The sequence below is a fragment of the Hyla sarda genome, chromosome 3, assembly GCF_029499605.1.
Source record: "Hyla sarda isolate aHylSar1 chromosome 3, aHylSar1.hap1, whole genome shotgun sequence".
NCBI lineage: Eukaryota > Metazoa > Chordata > Amphibia > Anura > Hylidae > Hyla > Hyla sarda.
Window position 1 is genome coordinate 375350777 of NC_079191.1, and position 20246 is coordinate 375371022.

General features: G+C 43.7%; 1 long non-coding RNA gene across 2 annotated transcripts in view; it reads right to left on the bottom strand.

Annotated features, from left to right (window-relative positions):
- Positions 1-20246, bottom strand: part of LOC130362813 (uncharacterized) — a 78717-nt gene that overhangs the window by 35221 nt on the left and 23250 nt on the right. Inside the window, exon 3 of one of the 2 annotated variants that reach the window (XR_008891581.1) lies at positions 1532-1639. This is a non-coding gene — a long non-coding RNA (uncharacterized LOC130362813). Of the gene's footprint in view, positions 1-1279; positions 1640-20246 lie in introns of those variants that run through there. The other variant, XR_008891580.1, reaches the window with a different exon arrangement.

Genomic DNA, 20246 nt, shown 5'->3' on the forward strand with positions numbered 1-20246 from the left:
CCCCCGATAGAATGGTGTGGCAGTCAGGCATACACGCTTTTACTCCATTTATAGTTTATAGGATAGGACTGCCAAAGAGAAGCCAAGTATATCACTCGGCTATTGCAGTAAAGCAGTAGTGCCAATGCTCCAATGGTCGTCATCGATCTAGCAGTTATCCCCTTTATGCCATCTCATTCTTAAAGATACACTCCGTTCTTAGAATAAATATATAACGTGGTGTTGAGGGCATGTGCCTATGGCAGCAGGAAGGAGGGTCCAGCATTTCGCTACATAATTCATATTCAGGAGCACTTGCTGCCAAGGCATATGGTTCTGGGCCAAAAACCACATGGGTTTTGCACATGTGAACATACCCTTAGTCTCACACACTTCTTGTGGCAGTCTTTCATGCAGTGTTTACTAAGCCAAAGTAAGAAATGGATCCAGTAGCAAAGATAAATAAAGTCCTTCATTTATATTTTCTATTCCTTTTAAAAATCACAATGGAATAGCTTAAAGGGGTACTCTGTTGCTCAGTGGTGTATCCCTTTAAGTGTTCAGCTCAATGGTAACAGGCAGGAAAATTCATACATTTAGTGCAACATTGTGTAGACCTAGTCTTAGGCTAGATTCACAATGTGTTTATGCCATCTGTCACAGGTATTCATGGGTATCCTGCAAAAATTGGATACAGACATATAGTGTGGCATGTGGCATATAGTGGTAGGTCCCATTGATTTCAATAATCCAAATGTTGTCACTTTGTGACTATGTTTGGGTCACTTTCTGCTGGTATATGCTAATGGAATGGGTCTCTAAAGTGCATTAAATAAAGTCTCATTAAGTGTATACCAATGGAAACCGGCCCAAACATACTAACTGGATGACTACGTTCAGTCCATTAAAATGAATAGGACCTGCCACTGTACACCACAGTGTAGGTTGGCAACCTTTTTATTATGGGTTGCCAATGGATACTTGTGATGTATGGCATGAACCTAGCCTTTTACAGCACAAGTTGTAGACTACTTTTTTGCCTCTCCGTGTATATAATAGAGTATATAAGCATTTATTTTGGCAAAAAGTGTACACCCTTCCTCAATGACACTCTAAACATCTGCCTACTGAACCTACCTCTCATTTGGGCCTTAATGGGATCTATTTAAACTCGGTACCTATGACAGCACAAGCTGTAATACAGCCCTGGTTGTGTTGGGAGATATACTGTATTACTCCTTTGGGACTGCACTGCAGTAATGTTTCCATATCAGGTTCATTTGACAGTAATGGCCTACGTCATAAACTATCCCACTATTCATCATATATTATGGCTTACGAGTACATTAGATTTGCTGATCTTACAAACCAATATCAATGGCCCCAAACAATATTAGATGGATATACTGCATGGTTTATGTAATTCATACATGTTACATGTATACATTATATACAGGTTACAGTTCTGTATTGGTCTCTTCCTTTGGTATAGAGTAGACAAACAATTCTATTTTACATTAGTGCACAGTGTGATTTTTTCCGTGTTGTATACTTATTGCATTGTGCTGTCCCATTACATCATACAAAGGCTTAAAGAGCGATCCAAATTATCTTTATACACTTCTCTCTTGTTCTTCATATCTTCTCTGATCTCAACTATCTAGTTAAATAAAAAAAAGAAAGTAGATCTTAGGAAAAGGGTAAAGATGAACGATAAAGAGAATGAGAGGTCTAACTATACCAGGCTAAGCAACTTTCGGTTCGGTTTTCAACAACATCTCCTATGATGCCCCTACAGCCAAAATGCTGTCAAAGCATCATGGGACATCTGCAGTGCCAAAGGTTGCCTATTCCTGAACTATAGCAAAATACTTTTATTCTAACACAGATATAGATATATATACATATAAGGTAGTGGGTCCCAAAGGAAGATGAAGATGAGTCCTTATTATGAACAGAAAGCCCTGGTGCTTGTTACTTTTTCCATGTTTTTTCCATTACTTATGGGCCAGTCCCCAACCCTTTCTCTTTTAGTATTGTAGTTTTCTCGAAGAAGAAAGTGTGAAGAAGAAGTAAAAAGGTTGGGGCGCTCTCTCGTGGATGATGGGGGCGTGATGAATTTGTCAAGAACCACTACACTCTGGGTGGTGTGATGTCCCGCCGAGGTTATCAACAGGGACAGCACCTCACCAGGCGAGTGTAAATTGGAGAATAATACAGTTGTGCTGCTTGAGATCCCCTGTCCGTGACCGCGAGGGTGTACGGAAATATTATAACCAGAAAGAGGAGAGTAGAAAATGGGGATACTGGATGAGCGCTACTGCTGAAATAAAAGGATGCGGAACGCCAATAAAGCACAGGACAGTTTATTGTGGTTTAGAACAAACGGACAACGCGTTTCGGCACCAGCATGTGCCTTCTTCAGGTCCATAAAATAAATAATTTCGGCGTCCTGAAGCCTATGGTGTGCTGTGGTGGCGTGGCCTGTATCAGTCAGGCTAGGTTTTTACACTGGCTTTTTCTGATGTTTTTTGGAAAACTGCCACTACAGTTTTTGAGCCAAAGGCAGAAGTGGATCCAGTAGGAAGGAGAAGTATAAATCCTTCCTTTAAATTTCCCATTCCTTTTGAATACACTTCTGGTTTTGTCTCAAAACCTGCAGAGGCAGTAATGGCAGGAAAAAACCTGTGGAAACCTTTAACTACATTCACCACGGAACTCCATGCGCCCACCGCATAGTAACACACAGTGGCCCTTATTTACTAAGAGCGGAGTGTAGTTTTCTTTGTTTCCAACAGGTATTTTTCCACTGTATTTACTATTGTATCTTGTATTTGGCGACTTTTCCCTACATTTTGCTATTTTTACATATGCTCTGAGCTGTCGGGTTTTCCAGAGCTCAAATCCTTTACATTTTATGTGGAAAGACACAACGCTTTCCCCTAATGACCACGCCCCTTTGTAGGGTTTTTTGCGTAAAGAGGAGAGTTAGTAGGGTTTTTGGCATCTTTTGTCGGAAAATCTGTTGCCCCACACATGCAACACAAAAAACCCTGCAAAATCTACCCTAAAAAGCCTTAGTAAATGGGGCCCAGTGTGTACATAGCCTAATAGGTTTCTCAGCAGCTCTATGTAAAACTGCAAAAAACTACAATACTGAGAACACAGCACAATTCAGTGTTTGCAATTAATTAAAATACTGGACTGTTGGTGTGCCTTGAGGACTGGGTTGGGAAACACTGTTCTAGACAGCACAATGGTGAGTTCCTAAAACAATAGCTAAGCCTATACCTAATGCACGAAGACATATAAGAAAGGAGGATTCACCTCTCCCTGAAATAAAATAGAAATAAGTAGGTGAGTAACAGCACAAACCTAATATATAAACCTGGTATCACATGACAGAGGGGGTAGAGAAATGCTTGTGTTAGCAGAATACTGTCCCATAGCTTCTTTTATACGCAGATGGATTTAGTACTTGCTGACTATTCATAAGAGTTGCAAAGTATCACTGTAACTATGGCCACAATTACCAATCCAATTTAGCCCAGCTAAGCACTTCTAATAAGAATGTGAGCGTAATAATGTAATAGAGTAGGCTTTTACTTGCACATGTATTGATTTGTAGCTTTCTTGGAGCGGTTCATTTGTGAGACACTCTGAAAATGGATGTATCGTGTTTTATGATCAGTGTCCTACTGTAAATGTCTGAAATGAACCCATGCCAAGTCTCCGGGATGGACTTAAAATGCTACATCTCTACTGCTGTCTCAGGTTCAGGTGTGTGGACACTTTTTACTATCTCCAATGCTAGCAAGTGTTTGTCAGCATCATTAAAAGGGTACTCCGCCCCTCCAAAGGATAGGGGATAACATGTCTGATCGCGGGGGTCCTGCCACTGGGACCCCTGCATTCTCTGCTGTGGCACCGCAGTCATCAGGTGCACAGAGCGAACTTTGGTCCATGCCTGATGACTAGTGATGGCGCGCTGATGTCACGGCCATGGCCCCTCGTGATGTCACGACCACACCCCCTCAATGCAAGTCTGTTGGAGGGGGCGTGCATTGAGGGGGCGTGGCCATGACATCACGAGGGGCCGTGGCCATGATGTTACGAGCCTCCGGTGCAGCAGTTGGCATTCTAAATGAACGCCAGGTGCTGCAGGGACATCGCGAGGGTTATCAGTGCTGGCTCCCCCTGATCAGACATCTTATCCTCTATCCTTTGGATAGGGGATAAGATGTCTAAAATATAAGATAATAATATAAGATAATAAAGTGACATGTTTCAAATCAATATGTATTAAATAATTTTTGGTGACATTTTTTTTTCTGCGTAAAAATATACATTTATACATACATATTTGCATACATATATTTTGTACACTGGATATCAGTGCATACACATACTGTATTCCTTGCTTGAAATCATTTTTGATGTAAAGTGTTACTATAATTATACAAAACTTTTGACATGTCGCAAGAATATGTCAAACATTTTGATCAAGTCCCAAGGCTTAGACCTCCACCAACCATAAGACATAGCCTACTATAGTCTACAGAACCCATAACCTGTAATCTGATGGGATGTGTGCTGAGCCCACCGATCTCTGAACATAGCCTATTATAGTCTATGGAGCCCATCACCTGCAATCTGATGGGCTGAGTGCTGAGCTGATTCACCCGGCTATATCTCACAATTAGTGTGGGTGTCAGCACTGAGGGCTCGACCAATCAAAGCTTTGACAAGTCCCTGCAAGCAAGGGTATAGGGTAAAGTTTGGTATAATAATAGCAATACATTAAATAGGCACTACACTTTCAACAAAACTTCATAAATCAACAAACAATATATTAGGCTAAGTTCCTTACTTCCTAAAATCCCCATTCTCTCTGAAAATACTGCCCAAATACATTTAAAGAAAGAACATTTCAGTTAAGTATGAGGTTACAACTGTCCATAGTAGTCTATAAGAGGGGAGAGGAAGTGGCTTAAAGGGGTTGTGCGCTGCCCTGCAGTTCGGAGCTTCCCTCACAGCGTCCGGAAGTTCATTACTCCAAACGCTGTGTGCGGGCTTCTGTGTTCGCGGCCACCGGGCGTGACGTCACGCCCGGCCCCTTCGTGACGTCTCGCCCGCCCCCTCGTGACATCCCGCCCGCCCGCTCTACCAAAGTCTACGGGAAGGGGGCGTGACAGCGGTCGCGCCCCCCTTCCCATAGACTTTCGTTGAGGGGGCGGGCGAGACGTCACGAAGAGGCCGGGCGTGACGTCACGTCCGGCGGCTGCGAACACGGAAGCCCGCACACAGCGTTTGGAGTAATGAACTTTCGGACGCTGTGAGCGGAGCTCCGAACTGCAGGGCAACGCATAACCCCTTTAAGAGACAAAGAGGCAGAGAGAGAGCTTAACGACGCAGGACGTATATTTACGTCCTGCGCCGGCTCCCGCGATATGAAGCGGGATCGCGCCGCGATCCCGCATCATATCGCGTCGGTCCCGGCGCTCATCAACGGCCGGGACACGCGGCTAATACCACACATCGCCGATCACGGCGATGTGCGGTATTAACCATTTAGAAGCGGCGGTCAAAGCTGACCACCGCTTCGAAAGTGAAAGTGACCCGGCTGCTCAGTCGGGCTGTTTGGGACCGCCACGGTGAAATTGCAGCATCCCAAACAGCTGACCGGACACCGGGAGGGCCCTTACCTGCCTCCCCGTTGTCCGATCAGCGAATGACTGCTCCGTGCCTGAGATCCAGGCAGGAGCAGTCAAGCGCCGATAACACTGATCACAGGCTTGTTAATACACGCCTGTGATCTGTGTAAAAGATCAGTGTGTGCAGTGTTATAGGTCCCTATGGGACCTATAACACTGCAAAAAAAAAGTAAAAAAAAGTGTTAATAAAGGTAATTTAACCCCTTCCCTAATAAAAGTTTGAATCACCCCCCTTTTCCCATAAAAAAAATAAAACAGTGTAAAAAAATTAATAAATAAACATATGTGGTATCGCCGCGTGCGTAAATGTCCGAACTATAAAAATATATCATTAATTAAACCGCACGGTCAATGGCGTACGCGCAAAAAAATTCCAAAGTCCAAAAAAGCGTATTTTGGTCACTTTTTATACCATTAAAAAATGAATAAAAAGTGATCAAAAAGTCCGATCAAAACAAAAATCATACTGATAAAAACTTCAGATCACTGCGCAAAAAATAAGTCCTCATACCGCCCTGTACGTGGAAAAATAAAAAAGTTATAGGGGTCAGAAGATGACATTTTTAAACGTATAAATTTTCCTGCATGTAGTTATGATTTTTTCCAGAAGTCCGACAAAATCAAACCTATATAAGTAGGGTATCATTTTAACCGTATGGACCTACAGAATAATGATAAGGTGTAATTTTTACCGAAATATGCACTGCGTAGAAACGGAAGCCCCCAAAAGTTACAAAATGGCGTTTTTTTTTTCGATTTTGTCGCACAATGATTTTTTTTTCCGTTTCGCCGTGCATTTTTGGGTAAAATGACTAATGTCACTGCAAAGTAGAATTGGCGACGCAAAAAATAAGCCATAATATGGATTTTTAGGTGGAAAATTGAAAGGGTTATGATTTTTAAAAGGTAAGGAGGAAAAAACGAAAGTGCAAAAACGGAAAAACCCTGAGTCCTTAAGGGGTTAAAGTGAGTGTTATTTCTCACCCAAGCTTATACTGCTCAGTACTGCTCTTTAATGTCTTTTATGTTTTTGATGCTGCTTTTGATGGTGTGCTACAGAGATATAGGAGAGCAGAATCTCATCTCCTGTGTGTGTGTCAGAAGACATCATAGAAGCTAAACTCTTTCCACTACTTTAGGGACTTAAAATAAGAAATAGAGGCTGGTGAAAAATGTCATATACAGGTAATACTGTATATGTCACGTATGGGCAGGGAAGGAGTGCAGTACTGATCTCACCCACTCCCTCTATCCCTGCCTACTTGCCCATCCGCCCTAAATACCGGATCGACAACAACGGTCCCTCCCTAAATATGTGATGGAAGTCACTGCCAACAAAATAAATCTACAATACAGACACAGGTCAGGATACAGTAAGGGAGAACACAGACTAAAAGAAATAATATCTAACACACACACACATTGAGTCAATGTCTACTAGCCGAGTCAATACCAGGAGTCACAAATACCGGAAGATCAGGAATACAGATAGACGCTAGTTACTTGAGCGAGCTCTTTCACAGGCAAGACCTAAAAGCATATGTACACCAAGGGAATACCAAAGTATTCATGATAACCACTTCATAAAAATTATTAAATCATTATTAGTAAAAATATTAAAAAAACAGACAATATATAGAACAAGGTGTAAATAAGAGATGAACTCCGGACTGCCGCAGAGAAATTATGATGAAATAATAAATTAATATTGCCAAAACTGGCTTGCATCAAAATTCAATTCTCAGACTAGATGCACTGGGTGCACAGCATAAGTCTTCACATTCCCAGTGCACCTGTATGACGTGCTCTAGTAAAGCATAAGCAGGTAAACAAGTGTGCTTACCCATGATCGCAATATTCTCTGCGCCCCAACCGGCTAACCGGATATACAGACATCACGTGATTCGTTCTGTTTTGGCGCAGGCACAGTGCTCCCACCCACCACTCACTGCCCACTTTTTCGGTGCTTCGGCCGCAACGTGCACACTCCGACCTAAATACAGATTGCGCACGTCATGGAGCCCAGCACCGGGCAAGGCAGGGCTGTAAGGAGGAGACCCCGCGCCTTCTCACTAGGACAAATAGTAGACTTAGGTGATTATTGGGCAAAGGTTTATAATTATAACAAGATAGAATGGGAGTTACAATATATATATCTGTTTAGACAAATCCACTATACCTCCACTTATTATGGTACCAGTTTGATGCATACCAGTTTGAATATACAGATCAAAGAAATGTATTACTAACAAACAAACAAATATACTGTGATATTATTATTACGATTAGCACTCTATATTGTATTGCCATAAAAACTATATATTTGCTAAAATACATTCCCCCACATAAAAGTGCATGAGTGCAATATGAATAAGACTACCCCACTTATATTAGTGCTATAATTGTGACACACATTATTTACGTGCTAAAGTACATAAATACCAAACTAATACATCATGATGTATTATAAATTATTAATGCTTCAATATATTCTCCAACATTAAAGGGACTATGTGCAATGTGTTACACAACCCCATAAATGTATAACCACACACATATGTTTAATTACAAACCCACTTCCCTATTATAATCAATATTAATGTATAAAATTAATAATAAACAACAATAAATACAGGAAAACAGTTTTCCTATATTTATTGTTGGTTATCCTTTTGGTACATTGGGTTTATGTGCAACACAGTATCCTCGGCTTGGTAATTCATGTTTTATGTTGAGCTCCCATTTATTTTTTAGAATTTTTTCAAAATTAACAATATTCAAAACCAACATATTATACGCATACATTTCTACAAATACACCCGTGATTTATTATAAATAAATATAGTGAATACTAATAGAAAAACACACACACAAAAAATGGGTGGGATGGGGACTCAATTAGATATAATAAAAAAGAGGAGTGATTTTTAAAACCGACGTCTCAATTTTATTGTTTTTCCTCCACGCCTTTCTCTATTCATCACTGAAATTTTCTTGCCACTGATTTTGCCGGATATATTCGTGTTTCGTGTTCATCAAAGAAATCATAGTTGTTGTGGTTTAAAAACTACAAATAAAAGAATAAGACACGTAGTTATGGACATGACATTTATAGAAACGCAGCAAATGATAACTGTTCATTTAGGCCTCTAGGTGTCATTGTGCCCAGTTGTACTATCCAGCGACATTCTTTTTGTGCCAACACTTTTTTTTGTAATTTCCTTCTCTAATACCCAGGTTTACTTTTTCAATTCCCCTCACTTGTAAACTCGAGGGATCACAATTATGTTCCAATCTAAAATGCCTGGGTAGAGTTTTTAATGTTGCAAAATCGTGAGCATTCTTCGCCGCCAATATATCTTGCACATGCTCCTGGGTGCGTATCTTTAGCTGCCTAGATGTCAAACCGATGTAAATGTTTGAGCACCCACAAGTTGCATAATAAATTACATTTTGGGTATTGCACGAAACATATTGGCGGATCGAATATTCCCTTGTTCCATCCGCTCATGTGAAAGTTTTAGTTCTCATAATGTTGGCACGTGCTACCGAAGCCCTGCATGGATAAGATCCAACACGGGGATTACTCATACCAAAAGGTTGTAGAATTTTTGCCACATAGTGGCTTCTCATAAGTTTATCTTTAAGTTTCATACCCCTCTTTGCCGTGAAAGACACCCCATCTGGGATCAATGATGCCAAAACTGGGTCTGTTTTTAAATTCCCCAGTGTTTTTCCACTGCTTTTTGCATTATATTCCATTGGCAATTAAATGTGGAGATAAATCTCACTACATTATCGGTTTAGTTTTTTTGTCTCCTCCTATTTTCAACAAATCATTTCTTTATTGCTTCTTTGTTCTCTAGTACCCTTGTTTTATCATTCTCTTGCCATAACCTCTAAATTCAAATCTTTCTTTTAAATCCTCACTTTGCTTTTCAAAAAGAACATCAGAGGAAGATATCCTCTGCATTTTAATGAACTGTCCCACTAGTATAGGCCTCACGGTAGATAATTTTATATATATATATATATATATATATATATATATATATATATATATATATCTTTTTTTTTTTTTTTTTTTTTATTGACTTTTAAAAATATAAATACAAACATAACTTGTCACATGAATAAAAAAAATTAAATAAATAAATATCCACCCTAACTGGTCCACCATATAGATTCCTTTTTTTTCCCAATTGCTGTAATCCGATATTTTATTAAATTCTGGGAGATTTTCATAATGCCATATTGGGGTACACCAAATGCTTCCCATGATTCCTATTATTTGCTTCACTTTCTCCCACACCTGGGTCAATAAAGCAGCTACTGTTATCTTACCTTGTGCCCACCTCTTTAACCTCCCACTTTCTAACAACTCCCAAATGATCCTACATTTTCCCCTTCCTTAGCAAAAAAATCCATCAAAGCTTGCTGTTCCTAAATAATAAAAATTAACTGTACTGCAATAAAATCATTAAAAAAATTTGGAATACTTAGGCCACCTCTTTCCAACGGTTGTACCAAGTAATGCATCTTAATTCTCACCCTCTTCCGTCCCCAAATCAGCTCATTTAGTTTTCTTTCCAAACTTTTAAAAAAGCAATTTTTAACCCATATAGGTGAGGCACTCAAGTAATGTAAAGTCATAGGGAGTATCACCAATTTAACTAAGCCTATCCTATCGGCCATACTCAATCCCAACTTAGTCCAAATATTTATTTTTGCCCCTAATCTATTAATCAAGGGCTCCAAATTTAACCTCTCGAATTCAGACGTCTGGTTTGCTATCTTGATATCCAGATATTCTAAGCAATCACTGTTTTTTAATACTTTAACAGAACCAATGGGGAAATCTATCTCTTCTTCCAATTTTGAGCAATCCTGATTTCTGCCAGTTTATTTTCATCCCTGAGAATGCCCCAAAATCTTCTACCAATTGAATCACCATTGGAACCTTCTCTACTGGATTTCTAATAAACAGAATCATGTCATCCACATACATCAGTATCTTTTCCTTGTCACCTTGAACCCCAAACTCTTGAAAACTGTTGTTCCTGATCATTACCGCTAGTGGTTCTATAAATAACGTAAATAATAATGGTGATAAAGGGCATCCTTGCCTTGACCCTCTTTTAAGTTGAATATTATTCAACAAATTCCCATTAATATAAATTCTTGCCGTGGGTGCAAAATATGTAGTTTTAATCGCCTGCAAAAATAGTGACCCTAAATTAAACATTTCCACCACCTTAAAAAGAAATCCTCACCACTCCACCCTGTCAAACTCTTATTAGCATCCAAAGACAGGATGGAGCGGGGATCCCCACCCAGTGTCTGAATATTGAGAAAAGCCCTATGTATGTTCCGAAACATATTCCTCCCCGTTAGAAAACCTCTCTTTTAGTCTACCTTTTTCAGTCTACCTGACCAAATCTTTGCAAATAATTTATAATCCGTGTTTAGTAGGGATATTCGGCGGAAATTCTCAATGTTTTCCTTGTTGCCCCCTTTCTTGGGGATTAAAATTATCACTGCTTCAGACATTCGTTAAATATCTCCAACAAACAGGGCATCAATGCTTTTTGAAACTTCCTATATATCTCAATTGGGAATCTGTCTGATCCGGGGGCAGAATTCCCAGCGCAGGAACTAACAGCTTCTTGAATGTCACTCAGGCTGATCCCTTTATTCAGCTTTCCCCTATCCTCATCTTTCAGTTTTGGTAAAGTAAGTTTCAACAGAAATTCACCTATTTCTCTTTCAGATTTTTTATTCTCTGCCTCATATAATTTTTTTAAATAATCTACCACCCCCTGAGTTATATCTTCTAACTCTCTCATCAAATTCCCCTCACTTTTCTTCAGATTATTAATTTCACTGTTGTCCCTTTGATTCTTAATGATGCCGGCCAGTCACTTGTTAGATTTCCCCCCTTCTGTAAATTTCCTCTGCCCCCAGAAAAACATCCTATGTTGTGCTTTTTCCAGATTAAATTCCTTATATTCCTTTTGAGCATGCTCTAATGTTTCCCAAACCCTCTCTTCTGGGCTTTTTGTATACTCCTCTTCTATACATTTAATCTGTTTCACCAACCTCTCCTCCCTATTCTTTACCTGTTTCTTAAAGTAGGAGATATTTTTAACCAGAATCCCCCTCAAATATGCTTTCAAAACGTCCCATACCTTGAATTAATCTGTAGAGTCTTTCTTGGCATTCCTGAACCATTTAATATCCTCTTCTATTCCACTTGTTACCTCCCTTACCTCCAACCAATGTGGATTGATGTTCAGACTTTTATTTTGGGAGAAACATTGGTTCTCATATGCCAAACTACATATCATCATAGCATGGCCACTATCATTGGCCAGCATCATATCAGTTCGCGAGGCAGTTTTATGACTCATATTGTAGCATGAAAATACTTCTTTTTTCGGGTACAGATTTCTCCACACATCCCTCCAACCTAATTCTTCACATAGGTCTGCTAATCTAGTTTTAACTTCCCTTACAAAACCACCCCTGCGATCTCTTTTGTTGTCCATTACGGAATTAAAATCCCCCATAATGAACAGATCCTTATAGTACTTCCCATTCGGAAATTCCATTAATATTTTCAATACCTCTGGTGTATATGGTGGCGGTATGTACACAAATGCAAGGCCCACATATACCCTTTTCCATTCTACATATAAAAAAAATCTCCCCTTTTTATCACTTTGCGCCATTTTCACCTTAATATTGAGTTTCTCATGTATTAGAACGGTAACTCCGACTGCGTAATTAGACCCAAATGCATGGAATTCCTGATTAGCCCAATTCTTTTTAACTAGATGTACCATTTACTTAGGTGGGTTTCAAGTAGACATACGATTGCTGGGAGTTAATTCTCACCTCTATCAATAATCGCAACTCTTTTCCGCCTTTCTTTAATACCCCTAATATTCCAGACTAATACTTTAACTCCTTGTCTATCTTGGGCCCCCATCATTTAAATCTTCTCTCCTCCTACCTTTGTGCCAGGCTGACTTCCCACCTCTAACCCTTCCTCTCCCCCTCCCCCCCTAATAGTCCGCTTCTAATGGACCCCTCCACTTTCCATCTAACTCCATCGCTCCCTCTCTCCCTTCCTTATTCCTCTCCTTATTTATTTTATCCTTATAGACCTTGCACTTCCATCCATTTTCCAATCTCTCCTGGGGATTGGAAAATTAATGCTTTGCCATTAAACACAACCCATAGCTGAGCCAGGAATAAAAGCGAGAAAGAAATGTTCTGGTTATACAGTCTTTTCTTTATGTCTCTGTACTCCATCCTCTTTCTTTGCGTCTCTCTTGAAAAGTCTGGGTATATATAGATATTTGTCCTCCCCAGTTCGATCTTCCTTTTTTCCCTTGCTATTTTCAAGAGGATATTTCGATCTCTGGCACACATAAATTTCAGCAGTAAAGTCCGTAGTGGGGCTCCTGGACTTGGTTTTGTGAACGGGACCCTGTGCACGCTCTCTATAGCAAACCAGGGCGAGAAAATCTGTTTTCCAAACGTATCAGTTATCCATTTAGTGCAAAATGATATTGGGTCTGTCCCTTCCTCTCCCTCCGGTAAGCCGATAATTCTTACATTCGCCCACCTTGATCTGTCTTCTAGATATTCCACTTTTCCTTTCAAATATTTAATCTCCTTAGATATTTCTTCCTGTGCTTTCCCCATGTCACCAATTTTTCCATCTAATTGTTGGATCAATTTCTCTATTTTTCCCACTCTTTCTTTAACCTTTTCCATATCTTCCCGGATCTGCCCCACCTCTGAACTGAGACTGCCCACTTGCAGAGTTAGCTCTTCCAATGATTTATTACTTTTTTTCCACTCCATTTAGAATAGAGCTCAGCATTTGATTACTGAGCTTTCCACTCTCTCCCTCCTCCATAACTCCTTCGTGCTGTAGGACCATATATCTTGAGCCGTTCATATTCTCTCCGTACCTTTGGGTCCTTGTTTTGATAGCATCTTTGGGAGATTTTAAAAATGTATAAATTTTTCCTATATTTATAGCTTCTCCAGCGGAATTGCCGCCCGATCTCCTCGGTTGTAATTTTTGTGGACCATTATCTTTTCTAAGACTTTAATCACACTTGCTAAGTGGTATTCCCTTTTACTCAGGGTAGTCCCGGGGTATACGCCTATGGGGAAACAAAGGCCATAACAATCTTACCAGTCCATGAAGCCCCATGTTCTTCCTATTATTCCTTTCCCGCAATCCAAATTTTCCCATCAAGGTTAATGTTACGCCGAGCGCTCCGGGTCCCCGCTCCTCCCCGGAGCGCTCGCTACACTCTCTCCGCTGCAGCGCTCCGGTCAGATCCACTGACCCGGGGCGCTGCGATTCTGCTTCCAGCCGGGATGCGATTCGCGATGCGGGTAGCGCCCGCTCGCGATGCGCACCCCGGCTCCCGTACCTGACTCGCTCTCCCTCGGTCCTGTCCCGGCGCGCGCGGCCCCGCTCCCTAGGGCGCGCGCGCGCCGGGTCTTTGCGATTTAAAGGGCCACTGCGCCGCTGATTGGCGCAGTGATTCCAATTAGTGTCTTCACCTGTGCACTTCCCTATATCACCTCACTTCCCCTGCACTTCCCTGCCGGATCTTGTTGCCATTGTGCCAGTGAAAGCGTTCCTTGTATGTTCCTAGCCTGTGTTCCAGACCTCCTGCCGTTGCCCCTGACTACGATCCTTGCTGCCTGCCCCGACCTTCTGCTACGTCCGACCTTGCTTCTGTCTACTCCCTTGTACCGCGCCTATCTTCAGCAGCCAGAGAGGTTGAGCCGTTGCTAGTGGATACGACCTGGTCACTACCGCCGCAGCAAGACCATCCCGCTTTGCGGCGGGCTCTGGTGAAAACCAGTAGTGACTTAGAACCGATCCACTAGCACGGTCCACGCCAATCCCTCTCTGGCACAGAGGATCCACTACCCGCCAGCCGGCATCGTGACAGTAGATCCGGCCATGGATCCCGCTGAAGTTCCTCTGCCAGTTGTCGCTGACCTCACCACGGTGGTCGCCCAGCAGTCACAACAGATAGCGCAACAAGGCCAACAGCTGTCTCAACTGACCGTTATGCTACAACAGTTACTACCACAGCTTCAGCAGTCATCTCCTCCGCCAGCTCCTGCACCTCCTCCGCAGCGAGTGGCCGCTCCTGGGCTACGCCTATCCTTGCCGGATAAATTTGATGGGGACTCTAAGTTTTGCCGTGGCTTTCTTTCCCAATGTTCCCTGCATCTGGAGATGATGTCGGACCTGTTTCCCACTGAAAGGTCTAAGGTGGCTTTCGTAGTCAGCCTTCTGTCCGGAAAAGCCCTGTCATGGGCCACACCGCTCTGGGACCGCAATGACCCCGTCACTGCCTCTGTACACTCCTTCTTCTCGGAAATCCGAAGTGTCTTTGAGGAACCTGCCCGAGCCTCTTCTGCTGAGACTGCCCTGTTGAACCTGGTCCAGGGTAATTCTTCCGTTGGCGAGTATGCCGTACAATTCCGTACTCTTGCTTCAGAATTGTCCTGGAATAATGAGGCCCTCTGCGCGACCTTTAAAAAAGGCCTATCCAGCAACATTAAAGATGTTCTGGCCGCACGAGAAATTCCTGCTAATCTACATGAACTTATTCACCTAGCCACTCGCATTGACATGCGTTTTTCCGAAAGGCGTCAGGAGCTCCGCCAAGATATGGACTCTGTTCGCACGAGGCGTTTCTTCTCCTCGGCTCCTCTCTCCTCTGGTCCCCTGCAATCTGTTCCTGTGCCTCCTGCCGTGGAGGCTATGCAGGTCGACCGGTCTCGCCTGACACCTCAAGAGAGGACACGACGCCGCATGGAGAACCTCTGCCTGTACTGTGCTAGTACCGAACACTTCCTGAGGGATTGTCCTATCCGTCCTCCCCGCCTGGAAAGACGTACGCTGACTCCGCACAAAGGTGAGACAGTCCTTGATGTCTACTCTGCTTCTCCACGTCTTACTGTGCCTGTGCGGATGTCTGCCTCTGCCTTCTCCTTCTCTACCGTGGCCTTCTTGGACTCTGGATCTGCAGGAAATTTTATTTTGGCCTCTCTCGTCAACAGGTTCAACATCCCAGTGACCAGTCTCGCCAGACCCCTTTACATCAATTGTGTAAACAATGAAAGATTGGACTGTACCATACGCTTCCGCACGGAGCCCCTTCTAATGAGCATCGGATCTCATCACGAGAGGATTGAACTTTTGGTCCTCCCCAATTGCACCTCGGAAATTCTCCTTGGACTTCCCTGGCTTCAACTTCATTCCCCAACCCTGGATTGGTCCACTGGGGAGATCAAGAGTTGGGGGCCCTCTTGTTCCAAGGACTGTCTAAGACCGGTTCCCAGTAACCCTTGCCGTGACTCTGTGGTTCCCTCAGTAACCGGTCTCCCTAAGGCCTATATGGACTTCGCGGATGTTTTCTGCAAAAAACAAGCTGAGACTCTACCTCCTCACAGGCCTTATGATTGCCCTATCGACCTCCTCCCGGGTACTACTCCACCCCGGGGCAGAATTTATCCTCTCTCTGCCCCAGAGACTCTTGCCATGTCTGAGTATGTCCAGGAAAATTTAAAAAAGGGCTTTATCCGTAAATCCTCCTCTCCTGCCGGAGCTGGATTTTTCTTTGTGTCCAAAAAAGATGGCTCCCTACGTCCTTGCATTGACTACCGCGGTCTTAATAAAATCACGGTTAAGAACCGCTACCCCCTACCCCTCATCTCTGAACTCTTTGATCGCCTCCAAGGTGCCCACATCTTTACTAAATTGGACTTAAGAGGCGCCTATAACCTCATCCGCATCAGAGAGGGGGATGAGTGGAAAACGGCGTTTAATACCAGAGATGGACACTTTGAGTATCTGGTCATGCCCTTTGGCCTGTGCAACGCCCCTGCTGTCTTCCAAGACTTTGTCAATGAAATTTTTCGTGATCTGCTATACTCCTGTGTTGTTGTATATCTGGACGATATCCTTATTTTCTCTGCCAATCTAGAAGAACACCGCCAGCATGTCCGTATGGTTCTTCAGAGACTTCGTGACAATCAACTCTATGCCAAAATTGAGAAATGTCTGTTTGAATGCCAATCTCTTCCTTTTCTAGGATATTTGGTCTCTGGCCAGGGACTACAAATGGATCCAGACAAACTCTCTGCCGTCTTAGATTGGCCACGCCCCTCCGGACTCCGTGCTATCCAACGCTTTTTGGGGTTCGCCAATTATTACAGGCAATTTATTCCACATTTTTCTACCGTTGTGGCTCCTATCGTGGCTTTAACCAAAAAAAATGCCGATCCCAAGTCGTGGCCTCCTCAAGCGGAAGACGCCTTTAAACGACTCAAGTCTGCCTTTTCTTCGGCTCCCGTGCTCTCCAGACCTGACCCTTCCAAACCCTTCCTATTGGAGGTTGATGCCTCCTCAGTGGGAGCTGGAGCTGTTCTTTTACAAAAAAATTCTTCCGGGCATGCTGTCACTTGTGGTTTTTTTTCTAGGACCTTCTCTCCGGCGGAGAGGAACTACTCCATCGGGGATCGAGAGCTTCTAGCCATTAAATTAGCACTTGAGGAATGGAGGCATCTGCTGGAGGGATCAAGATTTCCAGTTATTATTTACACCGACCACAAGAACCTCTCCTACCTCCAGTCTGCCCAACGGCTGAATCCTCGCCAGGCCCGGTGGTCTCTGTTCTTTGCCCGATTTAATTTTGAGATTCACTTTCGTCCTGCCGATAAGAACATTAGGGCCGATGCTCTCTCTCGTTCCTCGGATGCCTCAGAAGTTGAACTCTCTCCGCAACACATCATTCCACCTGACTGCCTGATCTCCACTTCTCCAGCCTCCATCAGGCAAACTCCTCCAGGAAAGACCTTTGTTTCTCCACGCCAACGCCTCGGAATCCTCAAATGGGGTCACTCCTCCCATCTCGCTGGTCATGTGGGCATCAAGAAATCTGTGCAACTCATCTCCCGCTTCTATTGGTGGCCGACTCTGGAGACGGATGTGGTGGACTTTGTGCGAGCCTGCACTATCTGTGCCCGGGATAAGACTCCTCGCCAGAAGCCCGCTGGTTTTCTTCATCCCCTGCCTGTCCCCGAACAGCCTTGGTCTCTGATTGGTATGGATTTTATTACTGATTTACCCCCTTCCCGTGGCAACACTGTTATTTGGGTGGTCGTTGATCGATTCTCCAAAATGGCACATTTCATCCCTCTTCCTGGTCTTCCTTCAGCGCCTCAGTTGGCTAAACAATTTTTTGTACACATTTTTCGTCTTCACTGATTGCCTACGCAGATCGTCTCGGATAGAGGCGTCCAATTCGTGTCTAAATTCTGGAGGGCTCTCTGTAAACAACTCAAGATTAAATTAAATTTTTCTTCTGCATATCATCCCCAGTCCAATGGACAAGTAGAAAGAATTAACCAAGTCTTGGGTGATTATTTGCGACATTTTGTTTCCTCCCGCCAGGATGACTGGGCAGATCTCCTTCCATGGGCCGAATTCTCGTATAACTTCAGAGTCTCTGAATCTTCCTCCAAATCCCCATTTTTCGTGGTGTACGGCCGTCACCCTCTTCCCCCCCTCCCTACCCCCTTGCCCTCTGGTCTGCCCGCTGTGGATGAAATTTCTCGTGACCTTTCCATTATATGGAGAGAGACCCAAAATTCTCTCCTACAGGCTTCATCACGCATGAAGAGGTTCGCGGATAAGAAAAGAAGAGCTCCTCCCGTTTTTTCCCCTGGAGACAAGGTATGGCTCTCCGCTAAATATGTCCGCTTCCGTGTCCCTAGCTACAAGTTGGGACCACGCTATCTTGGTCCTTTCAAAATTTTGTGTCAAATTAATCCTGTCTCTTACAAACTTCTTCTTCCTCCTTCTCTTCGTATCCCTAATGCCTTTCACGTCTCTCTTCTTAAACCACTCATCCTCAACCGTTTTTCTCCCAAATCTGTTCCTCCCACTCCTGTTTCCGGCTCCTCGGACATCTTCTCTGTCAAAGAGATCTTAGCCTCTAAAAAGGTCAGAGGGAAAACTTTTTTTCTAGTGGACTGGGAGGGTTGTGGTCCTGAAGAGAGATCCTGGGAACCTGAGGACAACATCCTAGATAAAAGTCTGCTCCTCAGGTTCTCAGGCCCTAAAAAGAGGGGGAGACCCAAGGGGGGGGGTACTGTTACGCCGAGCGCTCCGGGTCCCCGCTCCTCCCCGGAGCGCTCGCTACACTCTCTCCGCTGCAGCGCTCCGGTCAGATCCACTGACCCGGGGCGCTGCGATTCTGCTTCCAGCCGGGATGCGATTCGCGATGCGGGTAGCGCCCGCTCGCGATGCGCACCCCGGCTCCCGTACCTGACTCGCTCTCCCTCGGTCCTGTCCCGGCGCGCGCGGCCCTGCTCCCTAGGGCGCGCGCGCGCCGGGTCTTTGCGATTTAAAGGGCCACTGCGCCGCTGATTGGCGCAGTGATTCCAATTAGTGTCTTCACCTGTGCACTTCCCTATATCACCTCACTTCCCCTGCACTTCCCTGCCGGATCTTGTTGCCATTGTGCCAGTGAAAGCGTTCCTTGTATGTTCCTAGCCTGTGTTCCAGACCTCCTGCCGTTGCCCCTGACTACGATCCTTGCTGCCTGCCCCGACCTTCTGCTACGTCCGACCTTGCTTCTGTCTACTCCCTTGTACCGCGCCTATCTTCAGCAGCCAGAGAGGTTGAGCCGTTGCTAGTGGATACGACCTGGTCACTACCGCCGCAGCAAGACCATCCCGCTTTGCGGCGGGCTCTGGTGAAAACCAGTAGTGACTTAGAACTGATCCACTAGCACGGTCCACGCCAATCCCTCTCTGGCACAGAGGATCCACTACCCGCCAGCCGGCATCGTGACAGTTAACTTACAGTTCTGAAGATAAATTTCTTGCACATTCTATTGCACCGCTTGCAGTTTGGATTAGAGTAGCATCCTATAAAATCATTCATAAGTACTGTATTAAAAGGGGCACAAACCAGAAAACATCTTTCCTTCCACTTTGCTTCCTGCCCCTCATCTCTATTTCGCCATTACCGCATTGTGTATCCAGCCGCCAAAGTCTTCCTTATTTAAGGCATCTCTTTTTTTTTTCTTTTTTTTCTTCTTTATTTTATTTATTCCTACTGTTAGTTCCTTTTTCAGTACTGTTATTTCATCTCCAGTACTTTAAAAGCTGCGGAAAGCAACCAATGCTTGTACACTGGCACCAGTTAAGATATGTTAGTAAGAAAACACTGCATTCATTTGCCAGGGTGTTACTGGCGATACTGTGCATATATTAGGGGGACAAAACCGACTCGTTGCAAATAAACCCCTATTGTCCATAAACAGGTACTTTGGTTCTCCTCCGCAACTCCATTAATATCTTCCCATTCATTTTCCCATAGTCTACTTAAAACATATAGATGAGCATAATGGGCGCAAGTCTGTATTTCTGTGTCACCGGTTCCTCGGTGTGTATTTAGTTCGAGTCTCTCTACTCCCACCAGGGGACCTG